The sequence below is a fragment of the Mercenaria mercenaria genome, chromosome 15 (assembly GCF_021730395.1).
Source record: "Mercenaria mercenaria strain notata chromosome 15, MADL_Memer_1, whole genome shotgun sequence".
Lineage (NCBI taxonomy): Eukaryota > Metazoa > Mollusca > Bivalvia > Venerida > Veneridae > Mercenaria > Mercenaria mercenaria.
In genome coordinates this window covers 57,786,997-57,811,528 of record NC_069375.1, presented here as the reverse complement: position 1 = coordinate 57,811,528, position 24,532 = coordinate 57,786,997, and the positions used below count along the sequence as shown (strand labels likewise).

Sequence of the window (24,532 nt, the reverse complement as noted above, 5' to 3'; positions counted from 1 at the left end):
TGTCTTTATTAAGTTAATAATGTAAATGTTAGATAAAAAAACATCTATGCAGTGGTTCTCTTTCAGATGGTCTTTAGCCCAGGTTTGACTGTATAGTATATATTTTAGTCATTGTATATCATAAATGTTTTCCATTATATATTGAATGACAGCAATAATTTTGAGACGTACGAGATGATCTTTTCTTGTTTTTTGCACTGTTGTTTTTCATTTATTTATGTATTTATTTTGTTTTAGTTTATCGCGAATAAGGTTGTTCTGTTTGTCTGCTTGAGAGAGACTTAAATTTTGAAAAACAACTTTATTAACGAATGCACAGTAAAATATCATAAATAGATTTGGAACAGTTTCGGTTACATTGTCAATTAAGTTAGAAACTGCTTCACAAGCATTTGGAACATTAATGGTTTAGTAGTTGAGAACTTACTTTTACAAACAGGTATTATACCGTCCCACCTACCACCCTGTTGACATGTCACTGTATGCGAACCTTCTAAAATAAACCCTTCGTCACATCAAAAGTGTGCCTTGTCTCCTTCAACTTTAACTTCACCATTGTTTGGACTCCTCAGCACGGGACATTTTGATCCTGTAACAACACCACAAGTACGTTCTTTCTTTGACTACAGTGCGTTAAACATGCTTGCAAGTATAAAGAACTCCTTCAAGGCGTAATTTTTTACTTCATTTGAAATACTAGTGCGTAACAATATTGGCCTCTCGTTAACACTCTAGAGCACGGAGGGGGAACCAACATATGTATTCCCAAATGGGCTCCGCCTAAAATCAGATGTTGTGCTTCCTGTAGTACATATGTGGTAAACATTTCACAGATAAACAGGTGAGATCTTTATTTGTGAGTGAATTTTGTGAAAATGAAATTGTTTTGCCAAAATTTCGCGATGCAGTGCAACCGGGTATACATTACGTGCTAGTGCATTTACCTTACCTGTACTTGTTGAAATGACGGAGAAAAACTTATTCGCCGAGAAGCGGTATGACTGAAAATTAGCAACATTTTATCAACAGATGGAAATATGTTGTAATTACCCTGTGCCTGCTTAAATTTTGTCCTTGAAACATTCTGTAATATGGCGTATGCTAAACCCCATCCAGAAGAAAACCTATCTGACGATCACATTGCTAGGAAAATATTTACTGGCGAAAAACCGAATGGGATACATATGTTGTGCAAGGGCTACATATGTGGTGCATTATTTTTTTTACTCCGCAGATCTTGAGCTAAAATGAAGGTTTGATGCTTTGTTGGCTCCAATTCGTTTCTTACACTCACATTTTCCTCTGCATCAGGCTAATGTCAATATTGCTTGACACATCGGAACGACATTTTTAAGGTTTAAGAATATGTTTTGATGAGATACTAGTCCCTTATCAAAATCAGTCTATTCAAGGCATAACATCAATAAAAGAAATCATTTACTAGCATTTCAAATTAACGGACTATATTTTTGTTACATACAGTATCTCCATAAGTATATATGATCTACGGTACAAGAGAGTGCCTTGTTAATGTTGAATTGCATATTTCTAGATTATGTCAACATTACCATATTTGTTAATTTTTCTTTTCTTTTTTTTTTTTTTGTTAAGGGTTTGCGATGTTTTGACGAGACCATTGAAATTTCAAAATAGATAACAAGGATCTGCAAGCATAGGTATTCTTATGCTCCCGAAAAAGGCGAGCATACATATATAGTTACGGCTTTGTCCGTCCTTCTGTCCGTCACACATTTTGTCCGGAGCATAAATGGCATTTGATTGGAACTTCAGGTAGTCATAGAAGCAATTAAGATAAAGTGTAGTGTCAAAGAACAATGACTCTATCTTTCCTAGTTTTTGAATTACCTCCTTTTGTTATACAAAATAATACTTGTCCGGAGCATTATTTTCGAAAGAATTTAATGTATTGAACTGAAACTTCATAAAATGATAGAGGCCATTGACAGGGAGCGCAATGTCAAAGAACCATAACCATGTCATACCTAGTTTTTAGGCATTTGGTTGAAACTTTACAGAATGGTAGAAGACATTGATAACAAGTGAATTGTCATAGAACAATAACTATCCTACCTTTTCTTTTTAGCTCACCTGAGCCAAAGTCTCAGGGTGAGGTATTGTGATCACTCACCGTCCGGCGTCCATCGTCCGTCGTCCGTTGTCCGTCCGTAAACTTTTAGTTTAAACTATATCTCCTCATAAACCGCTAGGCCAATTTCATCCAAACTTCACAGAAATGTTCCTTGGGTGAAACTCTTCAAAAATGGTTCAAAGAATTGAATTCCATGCAGAACTCTGGTTGCCATGGCAGGTTTGAATCTTGGTCATGTGAGTCAAATACTAGGTCACTAGGTCAAATCAAAATCAAGCTTGTTAACACCATAGTGGCTACATTTATGACTATATGTTCATGAAACTTATTCAGAATTTTAATCTTGAAGATCTTTAGGTCAAGTTCGATTCTGGGTCATGTGGGTTCTAAAACTAGGTCACTAGGTCAGATTAAAGGAAAAACTCGTTAACACTGTAGAGGCCACATTTATGACCATATCTTAATGAAACTTGGTCAGAATGTTAATCTTGGTGATCTTTAGGTCAATAGGTCAGGTGAGCGATACAGGGCCTTGATGGCCCTCTCTCTTTTTTTTTTTTTTTTTTTGTTGTTTGTTTTTGTTTTTTTATTTTATGTATTTTTCATATCTTTTTGTTCAAAGACATTAGTTTAACCATACATGTACAAACTGTATAATAATAATATTTCAGTCCGAATCAAATAAACACAGTATTGTACATGTCAAGGCAAATTTGTTGAAAAAAAACACGAGCTGCACGAGAAAATGGAGATATAAATTTTTGTAAATATAAATTAGTGTATTGGAAAGTTTTAACTGATCAAATGTAAGTATACATACTTTGATACTGCACCGTATACAAACTAATTCCATATAAATATACACGGCTACCCTAAGCACCCCTTATTCCTACTACGAAATAATCGATATGAATCAGCCTAAGGTCAACCATCGCGGTCAAGTTGCGACTACTTTTTTATAACAACTGCATACACACAATTTATTCGGCTGCAAAATGGCCGAATTATATTAATTTTCTTCTTTCTTCCTTTAATTAACTTTTATCTTTCTGATGGTTTCAAGCAAACATTTTGGTAGATTTGAAAATAGAGCAATTCTAATGCCAAATACACTGTTTAGTTTAATTATGACGAAAAACATTCATGGCAACATGTTCTTGTCCATGGGCAAGGTATTTGTGTAAACCTACGTGGCAGTGGCTAAAGAACAGTAGCGGGACGTAACCGTGGTAAGAGTGAGAGAGATCGATGATTCCCGTGGTTGGTATGAATATTTCAAACTTTCTTTTTTAAATAAGTTAAAACATTGGCCTGAAATTTCATTCTGAAATGTGATAATTACTGACAAGTTTCCAAGTTTTCAGTTTCTTGTTACCGATGTGTATCATTGTAATGACCATGTAATGTACATCATGCCACCATAAATCTAGAAAAGATACCCTTGTTAGCTAAAAATAAATAGAACTTGTACCATTGTCCTGAAATTAGAATAAGAATGAGATGTTTGGAGCTCATTCGTATGTATTGGTACATATTTAAGGCATTATTGAAATTTGCTATCCTTTTCCGTTCCCTTTACTTTAAAATATTAATCGAAAGGACAGAAAAGGTATTAAAGGCACTAACATCCAGATCGTACGACAACCATTTTGAATCAGATAAAAATCTTCACTATATTTTATAAGAAGGCTTTGAAACTTAATTACCGGCAAATTATATGTTATTGAAATACACAAGTTGTTTTACTACTTTTTTCCATTCAAAAACTGAAAAGCGTTTGTAACGGGATACCGGAGGTATACTCTCTTAATTATAAAGCGTTATATCTAACGACCGCTAAGTACAAATTCCTCCGTGGTGTAAAGGTCAAGAACATAGGGACGATCTTATTGCCGCGGCGGCCCGGGTTTCTATCCTTTTTTTCGATTTGACATTTTGAAGACGATAAGAAACAAATACTCATGTTCTGATCTTCCCTATGTGATTAAACTTAAATTTAAAAGAACGATTATTTTTAGCCAAAATCTGGAGGTCACTGCATTTAAAGTAAACTCCATTATAACTGCCTAAATGACCAAAGTCCGTGCTACGTAAATTTTAGATGGCCACCAGTTACAAATGCTGTATTTTTAAAGGAAATAAGAATTCTTATCGATGTCTTACACTACTTACATTGAATTATTTGACTTGCCTGCTGATTCATGGAGTGATATCTGTTCTTTTATCCAGCTTACATATGCAGCAACATTTGTGTATACACCGGGAGCATTAGGTTTGCCACAGCCGTCACCCCAGGATGTTATGCCAATAACGGTGTTTTTGTCATTCATATCACAGACAAGAGGTCCACCTGAATCCCCTTGGCAGGCATCAATATTGATTTCACCGGCGCAGAACATTCCTTGTGAATCAACTGGATAGCGTTCTAAAAACTCTTTACACTTCTTTTTATCTACTATCGGAACTTCAGCCGCCATCAGTTTATCCGAAATGCCTCCTGTAAATATCAGTTCAAATACTCTGAACAAAATCTAATATGGAACGTAATAAGGCACTTTCAACTTGATCTTAAATCGACTAGTTTGGCATCTGCAAAGTATAGCTGGTACAGTATCGGTGAAATTCTAATATACAGCAATACCTCTTGAAAGACGGTACAATTTAAGCAAAATTTCAAACGAGACTTGAACATGACATTCAAAAATAAGGACACAACATTTTGCTGAAAGTAGGGCCACTATCAAAATCGGTTAATGGCACATAAGTCAAAAGCTTTGGATGGATGGAAAAGTCAGTATCAATGTTTGCAAGATTAACCATGGATAACTTTTATTTTTACTGTTCTGTGACTTTTGACATGGTGGGAGTAAGAGTGAGGTTAGGTGCATCAGAAATCGGTTTAAACTCGCCAGTGGTGGTTTTGCCGCTTGCCGTTTTAAGGCGGTGTCTTCTGTTCTTTGTTTGTTCATTTTGTCCTAGTCAGCATGCTTTGTGTGAGTGTATGTGTTGGTCGTGTGCTCAATGTCAACTTATAAATTTTAATTTTCTTTTGTTGTGAATCTTAATTATTTTGTGAATGTTTTTTTTTTTTTTGTTTTTTTTTTTTTTTTTTTTTTTTTTTTTTTTTTTTTTTCACGCCAGAAAATAATAAGTTTGGAAAGAATGTGAACAAATAAGTTTCGCGTGCATGTTACTGCAACTGTGATATATAACTTTACTTGCCGGAATTATGCTTAAATTTCACTAAATGTTACTATCTTTAGAAATGTTAAGGGTCCGTGGCCGAGTGGTTAAGGTCGCTGACTTCAAATCACTTGCCCCTCATCGATGTGGGTTCGAGCCTCACTCGGGGCGTTGAATTCTTCATGTGAGGAAGCCATCTAGCTGGCTTACGGAAGGTCGGTGGTTCTACCCAGGTGCCCGCTCGTGATGAAATAATGCACGGAGGGGAACCTGGGGTCTTCCTCCACCATTAAAGCTGGAAAGTTGCCATGTGATCTATCATGTGTCAGTGCGACGTTAAATCCAACAAAATAAATTAGAAATGTTAAATATCAAGTTACATGAAATTCCCAAGTTTCTTTTAAAGTAGTCCCCATTGTGTTAGTTAATAAACTCGTGAACATTTAATCTTTTACTAGTGTTATCAAGGGGACGTAACCGGCAAATGAACAGGTGACTAAGCCCAGTGATATGTTTCTATTGATGCTACGCATGGTCATTAGAAAGTTTATAGCGTGCTTATATTTTTTAAGTCAAGCCCTGTTAATTATACTGATCGATCACCGTTCGTACGAATACCAATGTGTGTCTTCCAATAAATTAAGTTAATTCTAAAGACCGAATTAGCTATACAGAACAGTATTAGTAATACTTGCATGGGTTTTTACATGATTATCAAATTTAGTCATTTTTATGTTCTATTTTATGACTGTGATATTACAGTATTTATGCATGTATTAGTCTCTCTCGTATTTAACGAAAATGATCAGAATGTCACACAAGGTGTTCTAATGAACAAAATCTGTAAAAAGATCCTTATTAAGCAAAGAATGCAATAAAGAAAAAAAGTGGCAGACTCGGTTTGATTAAGTCTGTTCAGTAGAGGTAAAGACATGTGCAACACCTCTTACGCCCCCTAGCACTGGCTTAAGCGGACCTTCACTGCATATATGTTGAATGGACTCCATGATCCCATAAAACAGAAAATATAACAATACTGAATCCAAGTTCAAGGAGCCTTTGTATAGATACCACACGGTGCTTAAAGATTGTTGTTGTGATAGTTAATAAAATTTGAAGAAAGAACCTTTGGAAGCAAAGAATGCAACCAAGAAGAATAATAGCAGATTCGGTTTGATTGAGTCTGTTCATGAGATTTAATGAAATGTGCAACACCTCTGACGGCCCCTAGCACCGACCTTTGCGGAATTTTATTGCACATATGCTGCATGGAGTACATGATAGCAAAGGCGCACCTACGATTACTGTTGTGTTTATATACGCTGTAAAAAGATACTTCTAGTAGAATTATTTTAGTGAAATACATCTGGTAACTTCAATGCGAAAAATGTGAAATATATTCCAATACTACATCTTTGCTTCACTTAGTGAAAGATAACATCGTACACTGAAGCAAACAAGTATCTATAAATCTGTATCTAAAGAAAATATCAGTTTTCTTTTCTAATTAACAATATATTTACCACTCTTGTTACGCTCTCCCCAGCCAGAGACCTCACATTTCATTCCATAATTAAGCTGATCATTTTCTCCCGGTAGGCATGCTGGCTGCACGTAATCATTAAAAACTACACTTGAGTTGATTTTGAGTAAAGCTACGTCATGGATGGGATGTGTTATGTCTCTTTCTAAAATAAAAAAGAAATACAAATGTACTAGGATGTTTAATTCAATCTTGCATAATAACTTTTAATAAGGAAACAATTACTTTCTGATAATGATTAAGTCCTTTTTTTTTGATACTGCGTGTATTCTAGTATTTGTGATAAATTGTTTTCTAATTCTGTCGATTTAAAGTATTTGCTATCAATGTTTTAAACAACCTGTGCGCAGGCTGAATAATGTCAATCATCCCTGCCTCCAAGCGAATCACTTAAAGTGGCGACACGCTTGGCAACGCCTGATTAATCGAATTATTGCCATAATCTAAGCAAATTGAAATTTAGGTCACAACATTTAAGAACATAATGAAAGTATTTCAATGTATCTATATTATGCAGTATGCCAATCGTCAAATTCTCTTACTGTACTCACAATACCGTAAAATAATTTCATAGCTTACATTTTAGTAGGTGCGCCTCAAAACACCAGAAAAAGAAGTAATTTACTTTCTGCATTATTTCTAGGTTTATATAGTGGTAGGTATATTGTGGTGGTGATTTAGTTCGTATAAATTCTCTCTACTACACATGTATATAATAATTTATAATGCGAACTTGTATCCTAGCGGATCTCACGTATGGGAAAGTCAACTGTTCTGAATATAATTATTATATCCCTTAATGCAAATTATCTATATATATATTCAATGTATCCTCGAGATCCAGTTAACTTTCAGAGAGAGAAAATATAGCTTCTCTGGTCCCAATCAGTTATTAAGACTAAAAAGTCACTACTGATTTGTGAAACATGAAAACAGAGATTTGAGAATATACATATATGCAAATGTTGAACCAGTACGAATGTGTAGTACAATTCGGGCTCGTATATAAAGCAGTATCGAAACTTATCTTATTGGGTTAGTGGACTTGCTGTGGCATGTGCGTGTTCGTTTGTACTGCTAGGCGCTTTGCCGTATTGTGGTGGTGATTTAGTTCGTATAAATTCTCTCTACTATATAATAATTTATAATGCGAACTTGTATCCTAGCGGATCTCATGTATGGGAAACTCAGCTGTTCTGAATATAATTATATCCCTTAATGTATATACATATATATATATATTCAACTACTGAAATAAAAACCTTATACAAAACGCTTAAAATAATATCATTCGACTCAATTTTAGTCCAATTTATACTAAGGGGAAGTAGCATTGCGTTGGAGATTGTGTTTTATATTGCGAAACTGATAAACCTGTTGCAGCATTGTAATAGCGACCATCTACCCTCCTCTGTAAAAGTGTTTACAGAAATTATCAACTTTACTTGAATAGAAAAATCAAGTATTAATCTTCCACTAAGTATTTTATTTTAATTTAGTTTGTTAACATTTCTATAATTTTGAAGATTTTAAAAGCAGAGCTTTTTTTGTTGTTGTTTTCTTGTTTGTTTGTTTTTGTTTTTTTTTTTTTTTGTTTGTTTGTTTGTTATAATATCATGGTATTCTCTATTATCTTCACACTTCATGAAAAGGTTGTTTTACATACAGTTCTCTTAACTTTATAATTTAAGAAATATGCGTGCTAAACACAGGAATTAATGATCCATTTCTAAACTTTCGGGCAGTTGCCGGTTTGATACTTAATTTGAATTTACTTTTTCTGGTAAAATATGAAGTAGAATAGTTGCGGAGAGTACATGTAGTATGTGCCAGTTAGACAGAAAAAAATAGCATGTGCGCCGGCCATCTTGGATCTATGAAAGTGTGTCACGAAAGTAGCAAAACTGAGTGTTCAATGTTAACTGTATTTCTGTTCATTGAAGATTTTGACGATTTCCTAGAATGTCATAACAAGCTATCTAGACATCTGTACTTTAGAAAGCATCCTAAAGGACTACAAAAGTTTTATATTGTAAAATACTCGTTTCTATAAGTTTCGTCTTCAAGTCACAAAATTGACCAAATTTCAATCATTTACCATTGTTGCTATTAAAAATACTTCTGTCAACATTGGTCAGCTCCTTTAGAGCACTATCTTAAGCTGATCTCAAGCAAAACAAGAGGGTCATGATTACCCTGGATCGCTCACCTGAGTAATATGAGCTACATGTTTCAAATGTCAAACTGATAATAAAATATTAAGAAAGTCAGTAGGTCACATTCATGATCAGTGAAATTCAGTTTTACCATTTGTGTGCAAACCTGTGTATGTCATAAAAATTTGAAAGCTAAGGTGTTAATATATAAGTCTATGTAAAACTTGGGACCCCCGGGGTGGGGCCATACTTGACCCTAGGGGTGTAATCTGGAAAATCCTGGTAGAGGACCACTAGACAAAGCTACACACCAAATATCAAAGACCTAAGCCATGTGATTATGTACAAGAAGATTTTCAAAATTTTCCCTATATACGTCTATATAAACCATGTGACTCCCGGGGTGGGGCCATATTTAACCCTAGGTGGATAATTTGAACAATTTTGGTAGATGACTACTAGATGATGGTACATACTAGATACCAAAGCCCTAGGCCCTGTGGTTTCGGACAAGAAGTTTGTTTTTCTTTCGGTTGCCATTGCATCCAGAGTTCTGCATGGAATTCATTTTTTTTTTTTTTTGAAAAATTTTGAAAGGGGGCCACCCAAGTATCATTCCTGTGAAGTTTGATGTAATTCTGCCAAGTGGTTTTCAAGACGAAGCTTTTTTAGAACTTGTTGACGCACGACGTACTACGCACGACGCACGACGGGCATCAAGCGGTCACAATAGCTCACCTTGTCACTTCGTGTTAGCATTTAACCTTGAACTTTGACCTTGACATTAGAGCTAGGGGTCTGGGTCTTGTGTATGACACGTCATCTAATTATGATGAACATTTATGCCAAGTTATTTCAATATCCCTTGATAAATGGCAGAGTTATGGACCGGAGACGAAACAGACCATGTTAACCTTTGACCTTTGGTTTCGTGCATGACACTATCTCGTTATAGGGAACATTTGTGGTAAGTAATGAGTTATGGATCGGACAAGACGGGCCATCTTAACATTTAACATTGAAGTGTGACCTTGACCATGGAGCTAGGGGTCTGAGTCTTGCGCATGACACGTCGACTCATTCTGATACACATTTATTGCAAGTTGTTACAAAATTCCGTAATGGATGGAAGAGTACAGCCCGGACAAGAATTTTCGGACGCACTCACGGACGGACGAACAGTGCGATTTTAATATGCTCACCTTCGGGAGCATAAAAAGCACACAAATTGTGCTCAGGTCTACATCGACAAAGTTAGAAAAAATCTCTTTGTCTTAACTAAGCATGCCATTAAAATTTCAGAAAAATCATTGCATCAGTTTAATACGAGATTGAATTTATAGTTCGCTCCAGTTCCAGGTTCTCAAATTTGAATACCAAGTCCAAAAATATTCTTATTCTGTCTATACTTTATACAGAAACAGTTACTGTAGTACTAAATAGGTAATCAAGCAGCAATTCTAGGCTTGTCCGATATTGGCGGAAAAAAGTCTTGTACAATTCTTTCTCAGGTAAAGGAACAGTAGCATTTGCATGTGTAGCGTAACCCAGTTCCAGGATTTATTTATTGTGGACCTAACTTGACATTTTGGTAGTATTTTAAAGGACATTTTTTGCACTTACAGAAATGTAAACAAACCTTCTTACTCATGAGTTCATACTCAAATTTAAGTTGTCAGTATGGAAGATGTTCCATGTTTACCTGTCAGATAGAAAATTCTCTAAGAAGATATATGACCCTTACTTTTCTTTGTGTTTTCATGGTTCATTCATTTAAAAATTTAAGGTTTATATATGTATTTAATTCTTTGATAAAATAGGCCTGGTTATGTGTTATAGCTCTCAAACGATTGCTAATTTCATGTAGAACATATAGTATATTTCAGCCCGCCCGCTTAGCTCAATGGGTAAGAGCGTTGGTCTACGGATCGCGGGGTCGCGAGTTTGATCCTCGGGCGGGGCGTTTGTTCTCCGTGACTATTTGATAAACGACATTGTGTCTGAAATCATTATTCCTCCACCTCTGATAATTCATGTGGGGAAGTTGGCAGTTACTTGCGGAGAACATGTTTGTCCTGGTACAGAATCCAGGAACACTAGTTAGGTTAATTGCCCGCCGTTACATGACTGAAATACTGTTGAAAAACGGCGTTAAACCCAAAACAAACAAATATAGCATATCAATTATTATTGTACAGCCTATAAACGGACATGTTGACACACCTTAAAAGTAACGATTGATAAATTGATAGAATATATTAAAATGAAAAATATATGTTCGTAGAAAAAAAATCAAAAGACTAGTTACAAATAAACAAACCACTATACTGCCAGTGTTTGACCAAATATTCAATGTGAAATATTTTCTCAAATTCATAAGGTTTGTTTTAGTCGTGGTCACCAATATGTACTATAAAGTCTTCATAGTTCACTTTTCTATTTGATAAAATAGGCCTGGCTCTGTGTAACAGCTCTCAGACGATTGCTAATTTCATATAGAACATGTAGCATATTTATTACTACTGTACAGCCTATAAACGGACATGTTGACGCACCTTAAAAGTAACGATTGATAAATTGATAGAATATATTAAAATGAAAAAAAAAATATGTTCATAGAAAACAATCAAAAGACTAGTTACAAATAAACATACCACTATAGTTCCAGTGTTTGACCAAATATTCAATGTGAAATATTTTCTCATATTCATCAGGTTTCTTTAAGTCGTGGTCACCAATATGTACTCTAAAGTCTTCATAGTTCACTTTTCTATTTCTGCCATCTTGTCTTTTTGTTAAATCTCTAAAAATAAAATTTATAGCTTGTCCATTACCCTTTCAGTTATCATTGTAAAGTTAAGGTACTACGTTCATGTTTAAGGTTGTTTTACAGATGTACAATTGTACACTTGACATAAGCATATTAACCTGCCAATCAGTAAGCATTTTTGCGTTTTAATACCATCATATATTTATGTTTGATCACAATAAACTAGTATCCTACACTCGTAACAGAAGGACGAATATACTTATAACAATGAGCAGCACTCAGTATCCATTGACTATTTATAATTGTTCCACCACACCAGTGTATCAATTTTCCTTTCCGTCTTTGAATTCCAACTTGCCATGGATACATTCCCTTGACTGCCTCAACTCCCCCAAATACCCGTTCTTCTCGTTTTCTTCGTTTGGAGCTTTTTTGTGGAATTTTGCCTGTAAATTCAAAAGCCCTCAAAGATGCATTGGCAAATTATCAAATTTAGTTAGAATTTATTTGTTAAGTTTGTCTACTGAAAGTTGGATTATCGTTAAAATACTCGTGCTTTTGAGAGTCACCTTCATAGCAATGGAAGGGATTGTAATGGGGTACAAATTACAAGTAATAAAAGATTAATTCTTATAAAGCTTGTGTTAATTCGTCCCCACTACTGCGTTCTGAATGTATTAATTCAAATCTTGTGTTCGTATAATATTCATATCTTGTTACTTCAAAGCACTTTCACTGTGGTTTCAGATAGGTCAAATGTGTGGCTCAGAACCGTATAAGATATCTTGCCCAACTTTTATATTCCTTTAAAACAATTCCATTGACATAGCTTTCAAATTCTAACTAGGACAATATCTAAACAAGGCGATCGGTAACAGCGACGGATGCTCCCCGAAATTATATAGCATAAGGGGTTTTTCAGTCATAGAGGTTTTGCTAATGAGCAATGTGCATTCCCTCTCATTGATGTCTATGAATATACAAGTATCAAGTCAATACCTTACATAGTATTCGAGTTATGCCCCAGCCAATGTTTTCAAAAAAAGGAAACTAATTAGAAATTGTAACTACCTAGATTTATGGTTCCTTGTCACTTCACTCCCTCTTACTGACCTCTACGAATATCTAAAGAATGAAGTCATACCTTACAGCGTATTCAAATTATGCCCTGTACAAGGTTTTAAAAAAAGAGAGACAGTTCAAAAATGGGAATGATGGGTCGAGCTGGAGTTACGGTTTCTTGTCACTGCACTCACTCTTACTGACCTCTATCGCTAAGTAAAGTTTCAAGTCAATACCTTACAAAGTATTCAAATTATGTGTCGGACAAAGCTTTCAAAAAAAAGGAAGAGAATTAAAAAATGGGGTCACCTAGAGTTATGGTTCCTTATCACTGCACTCCCTTTCACTGACCTCTAATAGTATGTAAAGTATTTCACATTGATCAGCAGCCAACTTGAATACAGAAATTGATTTATGTTTTGATTTTAATCGCATAAAACATACTTTATCAGTAAATACTAATTGGGAGTGTCGGAGCTCTGCTATACTAATTTCTTTGATGTATGCATCCAGGAAAGTAATATATATGATTAATGCAAACTGACTAAAATTTTCATTTTTTATTTGTATCATTATGCTATGGCAATACAGTAAATCCAACAACAAATTTAATATATCACCTCAGTATTATATATTGAACAGTGTATAGTTAAGGAAAAAGACTTAAAATGTGTATCTGCTTACATTTTGTGTTTAACGAAATCGCCTTTGCCCGCGTAATGGCACATTTTATACACACTGTTATATAACCAAAACAAGGAGGAATGGCCACGTTTTAATAACGCATTTTTCCAAAAGCAAATGCTGTTTTATTTTATGTGTTAATAATTGACGCATACACAAAAATGAGAAGGTATAACAGTAAGTCAACAAGGACAAAAGAATGGCACCACCTTGGGACTGTCAGCGGCAAATAATATTCCATTGAATTAACCATGATATTTGTTTAAAAATCTGTATTTTGTTGGGTTTAAATTCATATGCCATATGACGACTTCTCAGCTTTGGTTGAGGAAGACCTTGTATTATTTCACCAAAGGCATATGGGTAAAACCAGCACCCTTCCATAAGGCTTGATCTCACTTTGTTGACGTGCAAGCAACTCATTCATTGTAAGCGACCTCACTCACTCGGTGACGGAGACCCCTCCTTTACAAAACTATTAAACATATCATAATGATAAAAGACCAAAGAAGAATTTAACATACCACAGTCGTAGTTACTTAGAACATCAACATGTTTAGTAAGTCTGTTAGCAAAACACGTTACTGCTGCAACTTCGCTGTGATCACAATCATGTTTTCCCCAATCATTGTGCTTGCATTCAGACAACGTTGATTCATGCCCACTACATTTCACCTCGTCCAATAAGATTGGCAGGGACTCGTTTGCCTTGGAATTGTTTTCAAATCGAGCTTTACCAAATCTTAAATGGAAAGAAATTAGAGAGTGAGATGGCATGCCGAAAAATAAAAGAAAATTTGCCTTTTGCTGTTTTGCACAATTGGTAAATCGACACGTAACTGGCCGAAACGTTTGTGTGTAACCAGCTAATAAAACGTACACCAGACTTACTAACAAGTAAACCACTACATTAATAATTGGTTACCGTGTAGACTGGTTTTATAAAATCTGAGGTAAACAATCAGTTAAAACTTTCGGACAATTAGAATTTAATAACTACATATCAAACAATATTAAGTTGTGAATGGTTTGAAAAAATACAGGGCTGTAACAAATGTATTCATTTCCAAATTTCCGTACAGACATGTGCTCCATTGTGGCGGCTCCTTGAAAAAAACCCGGGTATCAATCGTGTCCGTACAGTCAAAAACAAAAGAATGACAAAAGACAAGGACAAAAGGCTACAGAAAAAGCCACATTAAAGGAACTTATATATAGCCGCCTACATAGCACTCCACATGGAAATATGGGTATGCGTAACTGTATGCACGTGCAATGGCTGGGTAAATGTACACAACAACACAAACGAACGCAGTAATAACAAAGATGTAAAAACTAAAATTTAAGGTCAGTGGGAAAACACCACATGAGAATTGAAACTAGTTTATTGGTGCCAAACCACATTCTTTAAGCTCTACCATGTTCCTGTATGATAGAACAGTATAAATGAAATTAATCTCTCTAACACAAGAAAAGTAACCATAGGAACACATTGTAAAACACAAAATATGATCATGTAAACTATAGAAATAAAAACCCATGGAACCGTAAACATACGTAATCAGTGACTTCAGAAGCTGGAGCACCAAACGAAGCACCTTTACGAACAGCTGAGCAGAGGAAAAGTATCAAACCCGTCCGTGCAAAGAGGGGTATTTAGGAGCTATTTCCCATGTAGTCACCAACATGACCGTCATCGCACGGTTAAAAAAAGCGTGGTTACCAACTGAAAGACGGCTGAATACTACACATGCATTGTACCTCAGAACAATACGATCAAAGCCTCTTACAATAGAAATTACATAAGTTTAATAAATATTGCATCGAAATGGATATGCCCGATAATTGTGCAAAGTTTGAAAACTATATCTCCACAGCATCAGACTAAAATACCGTGTCGCAGAATATTTCTTTTGAATTAAATCACTACTTCAGAATTACGGTGTTAAAATTTAGCAAACGATTTATGAAGTTTATGCTAGTTGTAGCTCTGCTGAAGAAGCTGTCTGATTATAGCAGTTTTACGCAGATTGAGATCTTCTACAAGCTAACATGCTGAATTAGTTGTAAAATATGTACCCCGGGTATATCACTGTGAAGGAGAGAGAAATCGACAATATCATAATTAAGTCATCTCTCTTATCATGTATGTTTGTACGTTTAACTCCATTATTGCTGGAGATTTATAAATCTAAATACGTGTGTTCAACAGTACCATCGTTCTTAGCTTTATTTTACTGAAGCTCTCTAGGATATATATAGGCAACCACTTGACCAAAAGACGGATAATAAATGTTAGATATACAGTCCAGATAGCGTCAAGTGTTGTTACAGCTATTGCTGACAACTGCCTGTGTGTATGACAATAAACTGAACATAAAATATTTTTAACTGCGACATGAAAACAAGTCTGCGACAAGCCGCGCACAGTTTGTTTTAATGGGAAAACCAATATCAGAAACAAAACTGTTGTCTTATAAAGATAATTATCAGAAATGGTCTTACAAAAACGTCACAAATCAAAATTATTTAACACTTAACAATACTACTAAATGTTGTTTTCTTTTCTTTTTTTTTTCGAGCAATTACTTTGTCTTTAAAAAGACAATGTGGTAGTGGAAAAAATATATATACAAAATGGTGCAGTTTTGTAGTTTTGATATTCTTAACTTACCAGAATAGACTTTATCCCAGAATTTTCATACACTTTATCACAGTACTTTCTCACATGTTCTTTGACAGCAATGAGACACTATATTTAAAGTTTGGAAATATTAATAAGAGTACTGGAACTAGAATTGGGAATGGAACGAGCTTGTAAAGCTATGTATTTATTTTGGGAATCCAGTACTTAACAGTATCATGCTCATTGGATGGAGTCGCAGAGTATGACCAGGTATTAACTTATTCATCTTAGAAATATTTATTAACTGAAGGCGCCAGATTATTTGTACTAGCTACTTTTTCTGCTGGAACCAAAACGTATTTTGTACAGTATTCCTGGATACCCTGTTTTAAATGTCGAAAAGTAAATTTAGTTTGAAGAATTCTAAACTTTGATACGAGTATCAATAATATCTAAAATAGCATACTTCAAAGCTGTAATACTGTTAGCATCTGCATTTTTCAGACAGCTCAGTTTGACATAAAATGCTTCAATAGACTCACCACGACAGGCATCAAAGTCGGTATCTGAAGGGCGTTTAAAAAGTAAGTACAAATTCTTTTATATTCAATAATATAAAAATTTCCGGAGGGTTTTGACAGTGACACTCCGTAGACGTATTTGATGGTATATCCAGGCCCGAAACAATGTAATTATAACTAAAGATACCATTTTTAATATGTGGTTAATATTCTATGGAGCAGATTCGTTAACACGTGTATCATGAAATATTCTAGGTATATCGATCAATAGGAGAAGAAGAAATCTAAAGAAAAGGCCTGTTTTGACCAAATTCTGCTTAAAAATGGGACCGGAATACATGTTGAGTATAACTTTGAATAGGATATTTGCAGCAATATAATGTATCAGTAGGAAAAACAATCTCGGCTTCCTCATCAAGTAGTTTGTGAGAAGAGATAGCATAGCGTTGTTACCAGAATGTGAATGTATTTAATTCAAGTCTGCAAAAGACAAAGTTATATGTGGTTTACGTTTATTATTACCATTTCGTCTTATTCCATGAGAGCAAGATTTACGAATGTTCATAATCGAAATAAGGTCAACAAATGTAATCTTCCTGATATATATTGTCATTTTAGGCTAAAAGAAATCGTGTTTGCAACGTTTTTCTTCCATCTTACTACCTTGATTTTACAAAATATTGTTGCATTTTTATCATACATTACTTGTTCTACAGGCTATTTAGTTAAAGGGTTAAAGGTGTGACCCGATTTGAAAAAAAAATGTTGTTACAAAAAGGTAGTAAATATTTTGCTGCATCGAATATTAAGGAGATCGATTTGTTTGACCAGCATAATAAATACCGTTATTAGGTTCATTTCAATCAATATCAAAATTAACATTAACATTAAAAGTTATACCATTGGCAATTTTGATAGTTTTAAATGCTTTGGTCAGTGAAAAGATGATTTTACCAAGTCCTACCTTTCATAGCTCGTTTGCAAAATTCATCTGTATAACAAAGCTTGCTCAGGTGATATGGAAAATGGGATTTACCTAGGGTGATGTAACTTTTCTAAAGCGGGCTATATGTTATATTACATTCGCTGGCGTTATTTAAATATTGACATACCTAACAAAATATTGACCAAGCAGTTAAAAGTTTCATATCCAAACCTTGATTTATTTGTAATATAACATTTCAAACTTATATCAAGGTAAGAAATAGTTAGATAGTATTTGAAAAACTCTTAGAGAAAATAATTCAAGTTAGGTATTTGACAAGGTGAGTGCGAATATATTTTTAATAACATCTGCCTGTTATTCATATTCAGAGCCCCACTTGTTTTCTTTACAGACTAGGCAATGGCATTGATATTTTTACAAGTATGTATACATTATTCTAAAGAAATCTTCATGACAACACGTATATAGTTATTGAAATACGTAAAAGCAATTAAAATAAATCACCGAAAATCTTGAATTTTTTCTATATTTTTCACCGTGAATTTCAGTCATAAAATTGCTATTTTTGTACCATTTTAGATGTCGCTATGTGAAATTTTCAAAACAAGAAAGAAAAAAAAAGAAAAATAAACAAGTATAAAATAAATTCTGAATGACCACATAAGCATTACTTCAATGGGCCAGACATTTTTTCCGATAGATTAATTAAATTCATTAAAATCATACAGCACACGGTTTACAAGGAAGTCAGGTTGCCTTCAATATCCTTTTGTTGTTGTTGTTGTTGTTGTTTGATTTAACGTTTCACCGACACAGTTATAGGGCATATGGCGACTTTCAAGCTTTGATGGTGGAGGATGACCCCAGGTGCCCCTCCGTGCTTTTTTTTCGTCACGAGCGAGCACCTAGGTAGAACCACCGACCTTCCGCGAGTCAGCTGAATGGCTTCCTCGCATGAAGAATTCAACGCCCCGAGAGTGGCTGGAACCAACATCAGTGAGGGGCAAGTGATTTGAAGTCAGCAACATTGACCACTCGGTCACGGAGGCCCCTTCAATATCCTTAGGACACCGGGCACATTCTTATAAATCTCAGCAGGCATACGTATATTTTTAACAACACAGAAAGTGACGTCAGACGAGCTTCAGCTTTTCCCGGAAGTAAAGGAAATGCAAGTAAACAGGCTAAACTTGAAAACGAAAGTCGCATTTGCATTGGTCTGTAGTCAGGGGTCACGCGCAGTGGTCAACCTGTCCAAATGTATGCGCGTGGACTTCGCTTTTTTTACTGTTTTTATTTGCTGATGGGGAGTCATTTTTCAGCATTTACTACAAAAATCCCAAAGGGGTCCGTAACGGAGCAAGAGTATATGGAGATGATATCTGGAACTTCGTCAAATCGTTCCAAAAGGTCCTTTTTGATGTTGTCTAAAAGTGTCATATATGCCTCGGATGTAGATATTTCCGTATTCCAGAGCTGCAGACCTAGACATTTTAAAAATAGTTTCAACTGAAATTCGTGTAATAAATGTTGATTCTACGGAAGCGTGAAAGGGCCAGCAGACGCTAATACACCCGTTTACAGTTGGACACTTCGCTTCCCTCTTTGATTGTGTCTGACGGAAGAGGGGGAGGACTCTATGATAAGCAGTTTTTAAATCCTACCGGAACTGAACTGTTTTGATATCTGTCTTCTGGGCGGTTTCGTCGGGCCCTTAAGGGTGTTTCTCTTGTTGCTCTGTCTTCTGAAAAGGCATTGAGTACATACGTTTTTGGTTCTAAAGGTTTGCTTTTTATATTTTTATACACGAGCATTTTTGTGTTTTACATGCCATGCCTTTTTGTTTCCATTACGTGTGTTAGAGATTCACCTGGAGGGGAACATGGTGGGGGTAAGAGTGAGGTTGGGTCCGCACCATAAACCGGTTTAAGCTCCCCAGTGGGGTTTTTGCCACTGACCGTTCCAAGGCGGTGCCCCACTGTGTTCCTTTGTTTGTTCGTTTTGTCCTCTTGTGTAGGCTTTGTGTGTGTATATGTGTGTGTTCCTTTGTTTGTTCGTTTTGTCCTCGTGTGTTGGCTTTGTGTGTGTGCACGTGTATGTGTGTGTATGTTTGTGGTGTGCACGTCTGCGTGCTGTAGGTTTCGTTTTGGGGAGGCTGCGATTTTGGTACGTGGCATTCCCTGTTTGATATTTGTCTTTGTTTTTATTACGTTGCATGCGCGGAAAGGGTATACTTAAGGTTCCTGTTACAATTGTTTGAGACTAATAATGTTGATTAATGGTTAGCTTGTAAAATAAAAAAAAATCATTTTAACTAAAACCTCTGTTCTGTATCATGCAGTAGATATTTTACAAATTGGAATCACATTATCCTTCAGGTATCGTTGAGCTCACATCTACCTGAAAATTTTACTTACTGAAATCACATTGTCATTTACTCAGCTAACTTTGTTTTACCTTAAAGGTATACTTACTCAAATCCCATCATTCTACAGGCAACAGTTGCATCATTATCGTCCCAACTATCATTACAAATCAAACCACGCTCTCCATTTAATATCACTTCAATAATATCTTCATTCTGTGAGCACCTAACAAACTGAATCTCTTGAAAAGAATCGTAGGTTTAGTTATCTTTATTCTTCCATTACAAACGACTAAAATAAAATACCTAATGAATGTTATCCATTCATCGAATGTGAGTTATATTTATACTTTGAACTGTTTTTGGCAATAACACAATGTACTTTGCTCCTAAACTAATGGTATAAAACACCAATAATTACAAACGATAAGCGCACAAATGAAAATGCTACTTTTTTTTCCAAAAGATGCTGAAATACATTTTTAAGATGGTTTTCATTTTCTGTTACCAATTTCTTCCTATTTTATCATTTGTCTGTTATCGAAAATTCTGTGTTGCAGAAAAGGACTGATGAAAACCTATAATTGAATGAGACCAGAATAACAATACTAATGCCGTGTGTATAACTTAATATAATTCTAAGTATGATTTGTGAAAACGCTGCAAAAAGATATCTCAGTCATAAGCGGAAAAGAGCAAAGAAAATATTTAGATAGGCTAAAAATGAAAACCAAATCTGGATTTACGATCAGTTACCAAAATTGAAATATAAGAATGGGTGTTAACCAGGTATATGAAAACACAGATAAGTAAGAAGTAATGGGCATATAAAATTCATTAGGAGAATCATACCGAGTTCAACAGGACAGTCTTGAATTTTTCTTTTCCATGTGCCATTATCACATTGAAGTTGAGAAGCGAGACTACACTTCAAATTTTTTGAGAATAAGTTTAAGACTGTTTTGTCGGGATAAAAGGCTAGGTTTATATTTTCCTCTGTCCAATTTCTTTTATCCAGTACTTCAAACAGATATGGATTAATCGATGGGTTTGGGCATTCGTCTGGAAAATGAAAAGAGGAGTTAATGATATTAAAGACAATTTAAAATATCTATAAGAACCTTTGGGAGCATAGAGCACAATCAAGCACAATAATACCGGACTTTGTTTGATTAAGAGGCAATGAAAAAATGCAACGCCAGTCGGACCCCAAAGTACAGAGGTTGAGGGAAGTCTAGTTTATACAAATATATAATGTATGCAGCAGATACATAACTAAGCTGATTGAGTATTAAACCGTTTTTGCATCAAACAGAGTAAAACTTTTTATACTTATTCCACACTATGAGCTTTGTCCTGATAACGCACGTGTGGTATGAGAGATAGCACTATCGCAAGTTTGCACAAACGTGAAAAATTGCAGATGTAATATGAAAACAGCTTAAACGTAATCATCAATATCTATGATCTTAAAATCATAAACGTAAAACTTACCCTTTTTAAAACAAGGTACGACAGGTTTGTCGTCTTCTTTTCCCTCGCAGTAACAGCGACATTGTTTTCCAAGGAAGGCGTCATCAGGACATTGAACATCATTACAGTCGGCTAAATTTCAGTAATAAATTATTGGTAAAACCTTTTTAAACTGTGATCGGAAAGCGGTCTCAGGATATCAGTTAGCCTGTGGTTAGAGCGGAGTTCGAAATGTTTTCATAAAAGCATTTTAATATTTTGGTCTATTGCAAACTGCTATCGAACAAGGCAGCCTTCTCAAAAAGGTCATCAGTTACTGTATCAACATAGTGTATGTTAGACGACTGACATTTACACAATAAAAACAAGCACACTGTATGTATGCATATTGGATCCCTCTCTGTGGTTAATGAGAAAACGGATTCCTCTCTGTTCGCGCACAGGACTTTGTGGTAAACAACGAACTCCAACGCCAGGGAGCTCGGAAAATCGACATTTTCGTCCTGAACACAAGTTTGTGATATACCGTTGTTTTTTTATCGTTACATTTGTGCTATCAGTTGACACAAGTCCAAACGAAGAAGGAATGTAGACGGAGGGAGCTGGCTCAGATGAACGTCGTATGGTGAAACTTAAATACGATTTTCCTTGAATATAGCAAGTATCTAATACCTTACATGTGAAGCCGTTGATCTTACTTGTAAATACACTTTATGTGGTTATTTTGATCATGTTTCATTAAAAACGCCTTACTTTCGATTTCGTTAATGCACGGGATCCCCCTCAGTCGGTGCAATATTGCCTCACAGGATCACTCTTGATTCTCTGCAGCCGGCACGAGAACCCTTTCTGACCCAATTAATTTTCTATCGGCACCGGCGCCATCTCAATATAACTTCATTGTTATATTTATGAGATGGTATTCGTATTTTAAAGCAGAACAATTATTATAGGTTTATAGCTTTGTATCGGGAAATATGCACGGGTTCTGCAGTAGAAATCAATTGCGCGTCTTTAGGGGCGCAATATTCTTCCGCTAAAGAACGAGTGCATGTTTTCCGATGCAAAGATAATAACCTTTTTATTAATAACGCATACAATGCAATGTAACTACTATAAATTTGTTCAATAGCCTGAATAACATTGACAATACTGAACTAAATAAAAGAATTAATGCCACCACATTTTAAATTACGTCACGCACCCGATATGAAAGTCAGGCGTCAGTGTATGGAAAAATATTGATGTGTCCAGTACCATTGTAACTCACTGGAAAATAGAAACGAGGATGTAAAAATACAGACTTGTGTGTCCTGGCGGACGGGGATTTGTTATGGTACAGATGTGTCGCTGAAATACCCACTTTTCAGGCTAGCTGTGCATGAATAGCCCCTCTTTGTATAAAATCAAATTATATAAATTCTAGGTTAAAAATAACTTGAGTATCTCTATGGTACAGGTAAATTTGATAATAAAATTTTAATATGCATGTTACGTGAAATAAATTGCTAATTTATTTTCATTTTAAAAGCATATTAACGGAAGTAAACACACCATTTATTTCCCTCAGTAAAAGATATTGTTTTCAATAAGAATACCATCTCAAAATTCTAACATTGAAGTTAAGGGTGCCGGTGCCGATAGAAAATTTTGCAAAGAGGGTTCCCGTGCCGGGTGCAGAGGGTCAAGGGGGATTCCGTGAGACAAAATTGCACCGACCGAGACAGATCCCGTGCATTAAGGAAATCGAAAGTAAGGCGTTTTTAAGGAAATCTGATGAAAATAACTACATAACGTGTATTTACAAATAAGATGGGATAAACGACTTCACATCTAAGGTACTAGATACCTGCTATATTCAACGAAAGTCGTATTTAAGTTCCATAAACATCGCACGATGTTCATCCGAGCAAGTACCCTCTGTCTACATTCCACCTTCTTTTGGACTTGCGTCAACTGATAAAACAAATGTAACGATATAAAAACAAAATTATACAGCTACGTCTTCCCGTGGTTCATATGTTATTCATGCACAAGCCCGTGTTCAGGGCGAGAATTGCGATTTTCCGAGCTCCCTGACGTTGGAGTACGTTGTTTATTACAAATACGGTCTTGTGTGCGAGCAGAGAGGGAGAGAGGGATCCGATATGCATACACAACGTAAAGCAATCAAGTAAGGACGAAGAAGACAACATAAGTCGCATTCATTTTCGTGAAATACAACTGTATCCTTCTGACTCAACATTTATAAAAGTTAAATCAAAGTGAAATAATGATACCTACCTGGAAGATCTATATCGAAGAACAAAATAATAACAATAAATGATGATTTTGGCATTAAAAGAAAAATGCAATAATTACCTGAACATTCATACATAATATTCAATATTTTGTAATCTAGAAAGCTCGGGTGTTTTGCGTTACCGATTATTTTCTGAAACTTAGAGTCCAGCGTTTCCATGGTGATAAGTCCTTTGGACTCGTTCTTTGAGAAAAACTGAAAATATGCAATTATAGTGATTACTGCAGTTAAATATATTACGTATAAAACAATATCGGCCATATGAGGTGGTTCATTGACAAAAACCACATTTTGAGACAATGCAGATTGGTATCAATTGCATGTACAAGAACGTGCAATATCTAAAAACCTGTTTATTATAGGAAGGGGTGTTTACTGAAAATTTACTGACTGAATAGCGAACAGTGCAGACCATGATCAGCCTGCATGGCCGCAAAGGCAGAATCAGTCGTATTTAGTATGATAAGGGTTACGAAGGATCTCTTCTTTGCAGATTAGACGTTACTTTCTGTTCGTTTTAAATCAAAATTTTGTTACACTTATGCCACATTGTAAATAAATAAGGAAAAGAATAAATAACTATTCAACATTAATGTACCTTTTAATTTGCTCTTATTATATAAATTGGTGTTGAAGAGGTAATAACAGATTATGAGTGCTTTACTCCGAAATGACATTCTTCTTAAAATTTATAACCTCAAAAGGGGTTACAAAAACATGGTCCGGGCAAGACGGGCATACACAAATAGTGATGATAAATCACAGATTTTACCAATGACTACTACTATTTG

General features: G+C 35.3%; 1 pseudogene; it reads right to left on the bottom strand.

The window, feature by feature from the left end:
- Positions 1-24,532, bottom strand: part of LOC123555719 (uncharacterized) — a 43,475-nt pseudogene that overhangs the window by 18,501 nt on the left and 442 nt on the right.